Source organism: Azolla caroliniana, unplaced genomic scaffold (genome assembly GCF_043228905.1).
Source record: "Azolla caroliniana isolate FFs.n. ecotype wild unplaced genomic scaffold, voAzoCaro1.0.p SCAF_10, whole genome shotgun sequence".
In the NCBI taxonomy this organism is placed as follows: domain Eukaryota; kingdom Viridiplantae; phylum Streptophyta; class Polypodiopsida; order Salviniales; family Salviniaceae; genus Azolla; species Azolla caroliniana.
The window spans coordinates 4,840,435-4,851,460 of record NW_028230445.1 but is presented as its reverse complement, the minus strand read 5'-3'; positions in this window follow the sequence as shown (position 1 = coordinate 4,851,460).

Here is an 11,026-nt window from a genome sequence, read left to right as displayed (position 1 = left end):
GCCTGTCGGCGTCCGATTCGGTGTCGGCCCTTCATTCAAATGGGTTCTTGGGCATAGGTCCTTTGTATGGCTTTAGTCTAAAACCGTTGACCCATTTACCCAGCACCTCGCCGGCAAGTGTCCCTAACTGGTAGGATCCATTGAACTCGCGTGTGATCCAGTACGGTCCGGTCCATCTAAACCGTAGTTTGCCTGGCATTTTACCCATCCGGGTCTGGAACACTAGTACCGGCTTGCCGATTTTGAACATCTTTTCATTTCCCTTCCGGTGCCGATCTACAAACGCGTTCCGTCGCCGTTGTTCCAATTCCAGATGCATGATGCTCACCAGTCGGTGTTCTTCTAGTTCACACAGAGCCTTTAACCGAATTGCCTCTGATTCCTTTTCATTAAGTCATTCCCGAATTTGGATCCGTAAGCTCGGTACCTGGAACTCGACCGGCATGACTGCCTCTAATCCGAATGCTAACCGGAACGGCGTTGTTCGGATGCTTGTTTTGTACGCCGTCTGGTAAGCCCAGAGCGCACTGTGCAGCTTCGTGTCCCAATCTGTCTGATTCTCATTGACGATCTTGTGCAGGATATTCTATAGCATTTTGTTTGTTGACTCAACTAATCCGTTGGCTTGTGGGTAGTACGGGGTGCTCCGTTTATGAACTACCGCATAGAATGACGTCAAGCTCTCCACTACCTGTCCAAGAAAGTGCCCTCCTTGGTCGCTTATTAGCTCTATGGGGCATCCGTACCGGCACCAAATGTATTCGTATAAGAATTTTTCCGTCGACGCCGCGGTGTTGTCTCGTAGGGCTTTGGCTTCCACCCATTTAGTGCAGTAGTCCGTCGCGACGATCACATACCGGTTGCCAGTTCTCATTGCCGGTGCTTTAAATGGTCCGACAAAATCCAGTCCCCATTTCTGAAATGGTTCTAGCGGTAGTACTGGTTGGTGTGGCATCCTAGCTTGTTCCGTTGGCTAGCCCATTTGCTGGCATAGATCACACTCTTTCGCGTACCGGACTGCGTCTTTCAATGTAATCGGCCACCATAGGCTACTTTGCCATATCTTCCTTTCTGTAGCATCCCCGGCATAATGGCCTCCGGTGACTCCGCATTGTGCTTCCCATAGTATTACCTCTTTCTCGTCGTTGCGCACCGCTCGTCGCCATATACCGTCCGCACCTTTGTGGTACAACGTGTCCCGTAATAAACAGAAGTGTCGGCTTTGTACCGCTAGGCGTTTCCTCTCGTCCTGGTTCATCTCCTCCGGAGGCAATCCGGTGCTCAGAAATTGGTGCATATTTGTTAGCCACTTATCTTCTGGTGCCACCATTTCATCTGTTGTCGTTTCCGCGGTGACTCGAAATAGCTCAGCATCCGGAAACTCGTCTGGTACTCCGTCGCCGGTTTCGCCGGAATCTAACCAGCTTAAATAATCTGCTACCGCATGCTGTATGTCGGGTCGGTGGAATATCTCGAATTCGAATTCCTGTAATAGCAAAGTCCACCGGGCCAGCTTACCGGTAAGTGACGCTTTGGACACTAGGTAGAGGAGTGCCGAATGATCTACATGGAAGGAAAACTTTCTTCCCAATAAACAATGCTTGAATTTTGTTATGTTGTAGATCATGCCTAAAGCTTCCCTTTCCGTGGTGGAATAATTTCGTTCGACTTGGGATAACTTTCGGCTTGCGTAATATACAGGCCGGTACCATTTTGGCTTCGTAAGTTGCATCAGCGCACTCCCGATTGCAATGTCGGACGCATCCACGAACACATGAAATTCCTTCGCCCAATCCGGGGGTTGCACTATCGGCGCTTGCGACAATAGAACTTTGAGTGCCCGGTACGCCTTGTCTTCAGTGTCGGTCCACTGGAACGGTGTTCGGTGTACCACAACATGCAGTGGTGTAGCTAGGTTCGCCAAATACTAGAGCATGAACGGCTATGCGAACGGATTTGGCCTAAGAAACGGCTCAATGCCTTTGCCGTTTTTGGTGTCGGTGCCTCCAGGATTGCTTTTACTTTGTACGGATCCACGGCGATGCCCTCCTTGCTCACAATGTGCCCCAATAGCGTTCCGTTGGACACGCCGAATACACACTTCGCCGGATTCAGGCTTAGCCGGTAAGCCCTACACTTTTCTAGACACAGTCGGAGGTGTTGAAGGTGGTCTCCTTCTCGGCTGTAAACGGCGAAGTCGTCGAGGAACACCTGCATGAACGCCAGTATGAATTCTGTTGGGAATTAGGTCCCTCTGGATGGGAAGGAAGAAGAACAGTATGAATTCTGTTGGGAAACCGGATGAGGAGTACCCGGCTACGGAGAGCCGGATGGTGCAGGCCCGGTATGAACCGGATGAGGAGTAGCCGACTACGGAGAGCTGGATGGTACAGACCCGGTGAGAACCGGATGAAGAGACATATTCGTAAATATGTTTCTGAGAGCCCATCCAGGTTACATTTGTAAAAAGCCGAAAAGTCATATTAGTATAAATATGACTTAGGGCAAACTTTTACTAAATGGTTGTTTGTTGTCATTCTTCCTAGTTGGTGCAAGAAGAAGAGAGAGCACGTAATAGTGTATAGAGAGAGAGAGAGAGAAAGAGGTCGTTGCCTCTGTTGTAACCGCCGTGTGTGGTGAAGATCTGTGAGCACGAGGTCGTTGCCTCAGTGAACTCACTGTTGTACATTCTCACATAGTGACAGTTTGCAGCCTGTGGGCTGCCGTGGTTTTTTCCCTCTTTGGGTTTTCCACGTAAACCTCCTGTGTATTTTCCTCTCCTTTGTGTCGTGTTTTTTTTTTTTTGTTTCCTGTTTTCTATGTATGAAAAGAATCTCGGTTGTGGCCGAGCTTTGTGCATAAGGAGCGTTGAGTTCCCGTCAAATTCTCCAAAAATTTCCATGATGATCCTCTAGAACATTGGTGGCGCCGTTTTGAGTCTAAACATCATCACTACGGCAACACTCCCCATTCTGTGACGAAAGTCGTTTTCTCCTGGTCATCAGGGTGCATCCGGATCTGGTTGTATCCGTTGAATCCGTCTAAAAAACTGTATACCTCATGGCCAGCGATTGCGCCCAAAACTCCATCCGTAAATGGAAGTGGAAATGTATCAATTACCGTCGCCGCATTAAGCTTCCGGTAGTTGACACATACTCTAATTTTGCCGTTTTTCTTTGTAACGACTACTATCAGGCTCAGCCATGTAGATTTCTTTACGGGACGGATAAAGCCAACTCTCAGCAACTTGTCGATTTCCTCCTTGACTTTGGCGGCGTAGTTTGGATTCATTCGGTACCGTCGTTGTGCTACCGGTTTGGCGTCTTTGCTCAAATGTATCTGATGCTGATAGAGCTGAGGATCGAGCCCTCTCATATCCTCGTACGGCCAGGCAAACACGTCCTGAAACTCTTTGAGAAGTGTAATCATCGTCGTTCTGTTCTCCGTAGTCATTTCCTTGGCTATTTGCACCGGTCTCACCTCTTGCGTAGTTCCTAGATTTACCTCCTCTAGTTGTGATACGGCCATTTCTATTTCCAGCGCTTCTTGTGCTTGTTGTAGCTCCCGGATCGCTTCTTTATTTGGTTCTTCGTCCGCTCCATCCGGTGGCAGTATGTATGGTGATACGGCTTCAACTACGTCAATTTCGAACAGGGGTACTATCTTCGGATTATCTTGCAAGTATTGATCCACCTCTTCGTCTACTAATCCGTCCAGCATATTGACACATTCGGCATATAGGGGTGTTAATTCCTTCCCAGTACCCGTCCGTGGTTGTGTCGGTACCCGTACTTTTGCTTTTCCCTGCCGGAAGGTGATTATATTCTTTCTCCAGTTTTGTTTAATGTGCGCCGTTTTTAGCCACGGCCGCCCCAATAATAGCGGGTAAGCTCCTTGTGCTTGTAATTGTAGCACTACTGCCGTGATGCAAAATGTGTGGCCGCCGATTGTTACTTCCAAATCTCGTATTAAGCTGGTCGGTCGTACTAAGCTTGTATCCGCCATCCGTAGCCAGAACGGGCATGGTTCCCACTCTTGGATTCCCAAGGTGGTACATGTTCGGAGGCTAATCACATTGACGCCGGATCCTCCATCTATTACTGTTCCGGGTAACTCCTTTCCCTTCACGATGGCTGTGATCGCCGGACTATTTGTGTCTACCACCGCCGGTCCCTCCTCCGGATTTGAGAAGAATGTTGGTGTTGGTGGTGTTTCTCCTGCCGTCATGCCTGTCTTGAGTCCTTTTGTGAATCTGGGCACTAGTTGCAGGAGCCGTCCTAATGGCAGCGTGATCTGGCACTCCTGCAATGCCTGCCATGTCGCATTTTCGGTCTGACTACCGCCGGCGAGCTCTTCGGTGTTCTCCTTTTGTTGCGCAAGTTTTGCTACGTTTCGCTCATTTGCCTTTTTCACCCATTCCGTTGCCTGCTTCCAGATGGCCTCTTGTGTCTCCCATTCCGTCATCCTGCCCTTCGACCTTGTGGTATCCTGCTGCAGGTCTGCGACTTCGGCGACTACCATGTTTACTGCTGGTTGCTTGTCATAGATCTTTGCCGGACATTTATTACTATAATGTCCTTCTTCTCGGCAATAATAGCAATATGCTTTCCGGGTATTGCTGGATTCGGCATTGTTTCCTGTACCCAGTGGAGGACCCGTGGTAACCGCGGGGCTTTGGTCTGGTTGGCTGCTTGAGGTGCCTTTTTCCAGTTCACGTGGGTGGCTCCCTTTTTTGAAATGCCGTTTTTTATTAAAGTTCTTTTTGTTGCGGTACCCTTGACGGGGTTGGTCGTCATATCTCCCGTAATCTTCCCGTCGTTGGTGATACCCAGGGGAGTGATCCCAGTTGTGATGCTTGTACCGTCCATTGTAATCTCGGTACCTATCATATCTCTTGTACCGGTCATAGTTGTCTCGCCAATCGTCGTACCGGACATCCTGTCCCGGTCGATATCGCTCCTCTCGCCGCCAGCGTTCGTCTTCTTCGTCTCGGCTGCTACGTGGCTCGATTTGCCGGACTGGTGGTGCTTGCCAATTCAATAAGTTATATTCGCACCAGTTCATCATCTGGCTCGTAGATTGGCAAAGTAAGCAGTGCGTCCGCATGGTGCACTCCAGTGACAAGTGTCCGGAATTCAAGCAGGTCGTGCATTAGATTGCTTGCCGGAACCGGAGATCCTCATTGGTTTGTAACGCTCGTTGGAGGGCTCCCATTGTTAGCCAAGAGCTCGTTTTCTCCATTTCTCTAACCCGGTCGATGACCTGGTCGACGATGCTTGTGCGAAAGTCGATGACCGTGCATACCATTCGTAGAGGTTCCCGGAGCGCGGCTAAGAATATAGCTCGTGTTTCTTCCTCCGGAGGTGCGCGGGTAAGCTGACTGTGCATCCGCTGAAACCGGATGACAAACTGCAGAATGCTCTCCCCGGGGTCCTGCCGGATGGTGTAAAATAGGCCCACCATTTCTCTCTGGTCCACCTCCTTCTGAAAGAAGTGCACGAATTTATATTTCAGGTCCGCAAAGGTGGTGATGGTGCTAGGGTCCTGCATCCGGTGCCATCTGGCGGCCGGTCCTTCCAATGTCACGCCGAATTCGGCTATCTTAGATCCTTCCTCTTCGGTCGCAGTTAACCGTTGTGACACATGGTTCACCTCCCATGTTTATTGAAACACGTGAACATGAGCCTCCGCATCCGGGTCATCCCTATACTTGGAGTACTAGAACGACATGTCATCGTCCAGTGTCGGTACGCGGACTGGCGGTGTCGGTGGTCTTTCTTGTTGTTCCGTCGGCGTCGGAGGTCTTTGTCGGTCTTCCTTTGGTGTTGTCGGCTCAACTTCCGGTGTCAGAGGTCTTCCTTTGTCTTCTTCAGTCTCCGGAGGTTGCTCCACGTCGGGGGTTCCCGGTCTAACAACTCTAGTTCCAGTGTCGGTAATGTATCCGACTCCTCGTCCTCCGGTCCTCCTAGGGTGTCGTTACTGCTGCGATAGTTCGTGTGCGCGCTATAACCCCGTTCTGAATTCGATTCCAACGTTGAAAATGCTTCAGATTCGCCAGCTCTTACGGCCAAGGCCTAGAGAAGGGATTCCGCTTCCCGGAGGCTGCTTAAGTTGCTTCCTTCATCCGGGTAGGCGTTTTGTTGCAGACGGAGCGACTCCTCCGCCACTTTCCGGATCACTTTGGAAAATGATCGATCCTATCGGATTTCTTCCGCTGCTTGCTTGAAAGCCTCCCGCCGCCTTCGCCGTTCAGCAAGTCTTCGTGCTCTCTCCGTAACCGGGTCGTCTGTTGGCCTAGTCATCCATTCCTGCCGTTGTTCACTGCGATTGTGCAAGAATCGTGGTCGCCAAAAACTGTGTTAATCCTAGGGCCGGACAACAGCCTAACACAAGGTGTCCACTTAAGACACTTCACCAAAGGGTGTTATGGCAAGATGACTTGCGACACAACGCTTAATTAGACCTTAATTGGTTACTTAACAATACATCATTAACACGCGTAAGATATGCAATAAGCACAGAAAGGTAATCAATACTGAAAGGTTAAGGCAATAAGTTCTATTAATTATCCGCTGTTAATTACATTGTAACCGGGCCTTTATATAGGTCTCCGGTGCGAAGTACAAAACGGTGCCAACCGGCACCTATTCAGAATCGGTCCGAATCTGGATCGGCATACCGATTCCGGTCCGTCCATCCATATTAATAAAATAATTACAACAGTTCCCGAATAAACTATTCCTTTCACACTCTGGTCTGGACATCCTTAAGCCTTCTTGCCGGCCGGGTAACAGGCTTCCTTCATCTTCCGGACTTCATCACTTCCGGCCCGGATTCAAGCCGACGCCGAGTAGTGGACGGTCTCCGCGTGGCGAGCCGCCGCTTCTTCCATCAGCCGTTTCATACCCCCTCATCCGACATTCAGATCCAAGGCCCCTCGGGTCTTGCTAGCGTGCACCCGACCATTCCATAGGTACACCCCATTAGCTCTTATCGCTTCGGCGAAGTCCCCACAGTCCTTTCGGGCGTCGTCAACCGCGTCACACCACAAGCACTGGTTCCTAGTCGGAGGCCTTCGGTCACAGGCTTGTTCGCCGTCGTCCCTCCATGCATGTGCAATCTAGATGTCCCTCACCATCCGAGTCAACTCCTCCAGATGAGCCTTTGACCATGCTGGTTGAAGTCGAGCCAGTCTTGAGCAAGTCTCGGGTCTCTTCCCTTTGCGTCGGTGGGGGTACCTCGACCTTCCTTGTTGCAACAGAACCTGCCCCCATCAAGCCTTTATCGACCCACTCACGCCATTTGTCAAAACGGCTACAAACTCTTTTTACCACGGCCCAGTCGGTTGTTAGGCCGTCATCGGTCTCCAGCAGGAAGCCCACTTGCTCCCAGTCCCTTATGTCCACCGATCTAACTAACAATAGGACACAACTTGTGTCCAGTACGGTTCGGTCTAGCGCCGAAAGACGTGCGAAGCGTTCTTCAAACTCTCGAAGGAGCACCGACGTGTTTCTCCCCTTTTCGGGGGTCTCCACCCATTCCATGAAGTCCCGCTTTAATAGCCGAAGCGCGTCATCAAGCCCGTATTTTTCAAGGAGCCGACCTTCAAACTCTTCCCAGGTCCGACTCTCAACCCGTACCTCAAGCACCTCCACGTGGATGCCCGGCATTGCCACCCGAGGGAATCCAGTCAGTCGCCTGTCCTCCGGGATGTCCCTCATCACCAGTTCGGCTAGGTAAGCCTCCAGATAGCTCGTGGCGTCCTTCCCACCAAACCGGCCTATCGTGCCGACGACTGCTTCAATAGCACTATCGAGGGCGCCTGTGCCTTCGCGCGCACTCACTATCCGATCAACAGTCGAAGCCATGGCTTCTGCAAGATCCGACCCTCTCATCTTTCTATTCCTTTGCCGTCTATTCACGTCGAGTTCACCAAATATGTCGCGTTGTTACGCGCGTGCGTGGAGAACGAGGCAGGATCACGGGGGCCTTGGACCGAGAAATAACCGAATGAGACAAGGGGAAGGAAACTACCAATGTACTCCGCACGCGCACAGACACACGGATTCACAGGAGTTGCAACTAACTCCGAACAATGGAGACAGAATGAATGTATGCATATATATAAATCAAGGGGTTACAACCGGCAATCCGACAAGTGATAGGCTCCGACGCTTGCACAAACACATAGAGAGCGCGAGATGGAGACTCTACCGGAAGCACTCGGGCATTCCGCGGAGCAGAGTCAGCCTCCCGAAACCTGCACAGAACGACTATGGAGAAGACAGAGGAGAAGACCTCGGTTCTAGTCTGGCAGCACTTTGTCCTCCACAAAAACGCGATCCCCTGCACATTACCTCTCCATCTCTTTTATAGCCCAAGGAGGGAGGCCGTTACCACCCATTACATCATGTTTATTCCCTGTCTTTTCGAACAGGGATACGCCTCGATTTTCTCCCTAATGAATGCGTGTTACCTAGGATTTCACCTCTTCCGACTTGTACCTATCTACGTACTATACAACAAAACTTGTGCCCATGTGTAAGGGCCGGTTTACGCACGTTATACCCAGTTTTTGCCTGGGGACGGTTTTCTCCATGACAACATGTTGAGTATGCTCTTCAAATTCGGGATGGCTGATTGTAAGTCTGTCTCAACTCCTCTGGATACAACTTTCAAGCTTTGTCCCGATTCTGGAAAGGTATGCGACTCGACGAGGTTCCGACAGATAGTCAAAAGCCTTATATACTCAGTCGAGGTGATTAGTCAGTTCATGGCGTGACCTACCGAGGAGCATCTTTAGTGTGCACAACACGTACTGCGGTACGTAAGCGGCACTAAGGATCGGGGGCTACTATATCGGACCGGTACAGCCCCGTAGTTGGTCGGCTACACCGATGCCGACTAGGCCGGCAATGTCGCCGATCGTTGATCCACGTCCGGTTTCGTGTTCTCTCTCGGGAGTACCACGATCACGTGGAGTATCAAGAAACAGCCGACAATTGTGCTATCGAGCACCAAAGAGTATAGAGGAGCGGTTGTCGCGACATGCGAAGCCATATGGTTGAAGCAGCTACTTAATAAGGATCTGGAGGTGGAGGTATCTGATCCAATGACAATCTACTACGATAACCTCAGTAGCATCCAGCTAGCAAAGAACCCCATCTTCCATGCTTGGACTAAGCACATTGAGGTGCACTGCCATTTCTTCTGTGAGCGTGTCCTCTCCGATGAAGTTGAACTTCAGTATGTACCGACGGATCGGCAAACCGCCGACATCTTCACCAAGCCTCTTGGTCTAGACAAGTTGCGGCAATTCTCGGGTGCACTTGGGTTGCGTCACCTCAACATGCCGAACTTGAGGGGGAGAGACGTCCCGAATGTCCATGGAATGGGGAGAGAAGTTCCGGAAGACCGCAACGCCGAGTCGGATGAAGAATTCGATTTCGAATCGGCTGAAGAAGTTGAGGGCGGATCCGCGGAAGATTCTGAAAGCGGACATAAGGGGAGCAGCCCAAAGAAAGAGCCGAAGCCAACCAAGCGTGGGGGAGACGAAGACTTCAAGGGCAAGAAAACCAAAGACGAGTTGGAGACAACCAACTCGGACGAGAGCGAAACCGATCCGAGGAAGTCGAGTCGGTTTGGATGTTTGATTCGGATACGCTGAATCAGCCAAGGGCCAAGCGGAAGAGAAGGCAGCAGAAGAGGTGCCAGCAGAAGAGGTGCCAACACTTGTATAAAAGTGCTCACTGAGCACATCCTATGTACAGAATGAGAATTATTTTGAATTGAATTTTCGTGTGTGTGTGTGTGTGTCTCTCTCTCTCCCACGTACTGTGTATATTCAAGTTCTCCATTAAACCTGCATATTTTCTATGTTCGGTTTTCTACTTGCTTCCGCACGCTATTCTTTACAGTCCCGTCTGATGATCAACATGTCGTCCACATTCAGCAGTAGTATCAAGAAGTCTCCTCCGTCAAACTTCTTCACAAACACGCAGTGGTTGGCCTGCGTCTTGTGGTATTCTTGGTCAGTCATGAAGGAGTCAAACTTCCTGTACCATTCCCAAGGAGCTTGCTTCAGTCCGTATAGGCTCTTCTTCAACCGGCATACCAGGTTCTCCTTCCCTTTCTTCACAAATCCTTTCGGTTCTTGCATGTAGATCTCTTCTTCGAGGTCACCATGTAGGAACGTTGTCTTGACGTCTAGTTGCTCTACCTCGAGGTTCATGCTTGCCGCTATGCTCAACATTGTCCAGATGGATGTCATCTTGACTATCGGGGCAAAGATATCATCGAAGTCCACTCCCTTTTTCTGCTGGAAACCCTTCATCATGATCTGGGTTTGTATCTCGGTGGGTTTCCGACGTCTCCCGGTTTCAGCTTGTACACCCACTTGTTCCGGAGCGCTCTCTTTCCTTTCGGCAACTCCGTCAATTCATATGTGTGGTTCTCATGCAAGGAATCCATCTCATCCTGCATGGCACTAAAAGACTTGTGGTTGTGGGTGACTTTCTTTTCTTCTTCGAAGCTTTCCGGCTCCCCCTCGTCGGTCAATAAAACATGCTCTACATCTGGAAATCTCCGGTGGGGGCTTCTCTCTCTTAGAGGGTATCTCCATCCTTGATCTTCGACCACTGGCTCCTCCGTCTGTTCTTCATCTGAATCTGATTCGGGGTCTTGTCCGATTCTGGTATTTGATTCTTCTTCGGTCAGTTTGGTTTTTGCGAATCCGACCGGTTCATCATGATCTTCGGTTGACATCCGGCTTCCAATCGGATGTATCCTTGCATCTTCCAACTGATTTTTGTCGGTCGATCCGGAGTTCACTATCTTCTTCTCTGATCCCCAGTCGGTAATGGGCTTGTCTTCCATGTAGACTATGTCCCGACTTCGGAACACCTTCTTGTCGACCAAGTCCCACACTCGATAGCCAAACTCATCATCACCGTATCCAAGGAATATACATGGTCAGGACTTCGGATCTAATTTTTCTCTCTTGTCCTTTGCTACATGTACGTAGGCG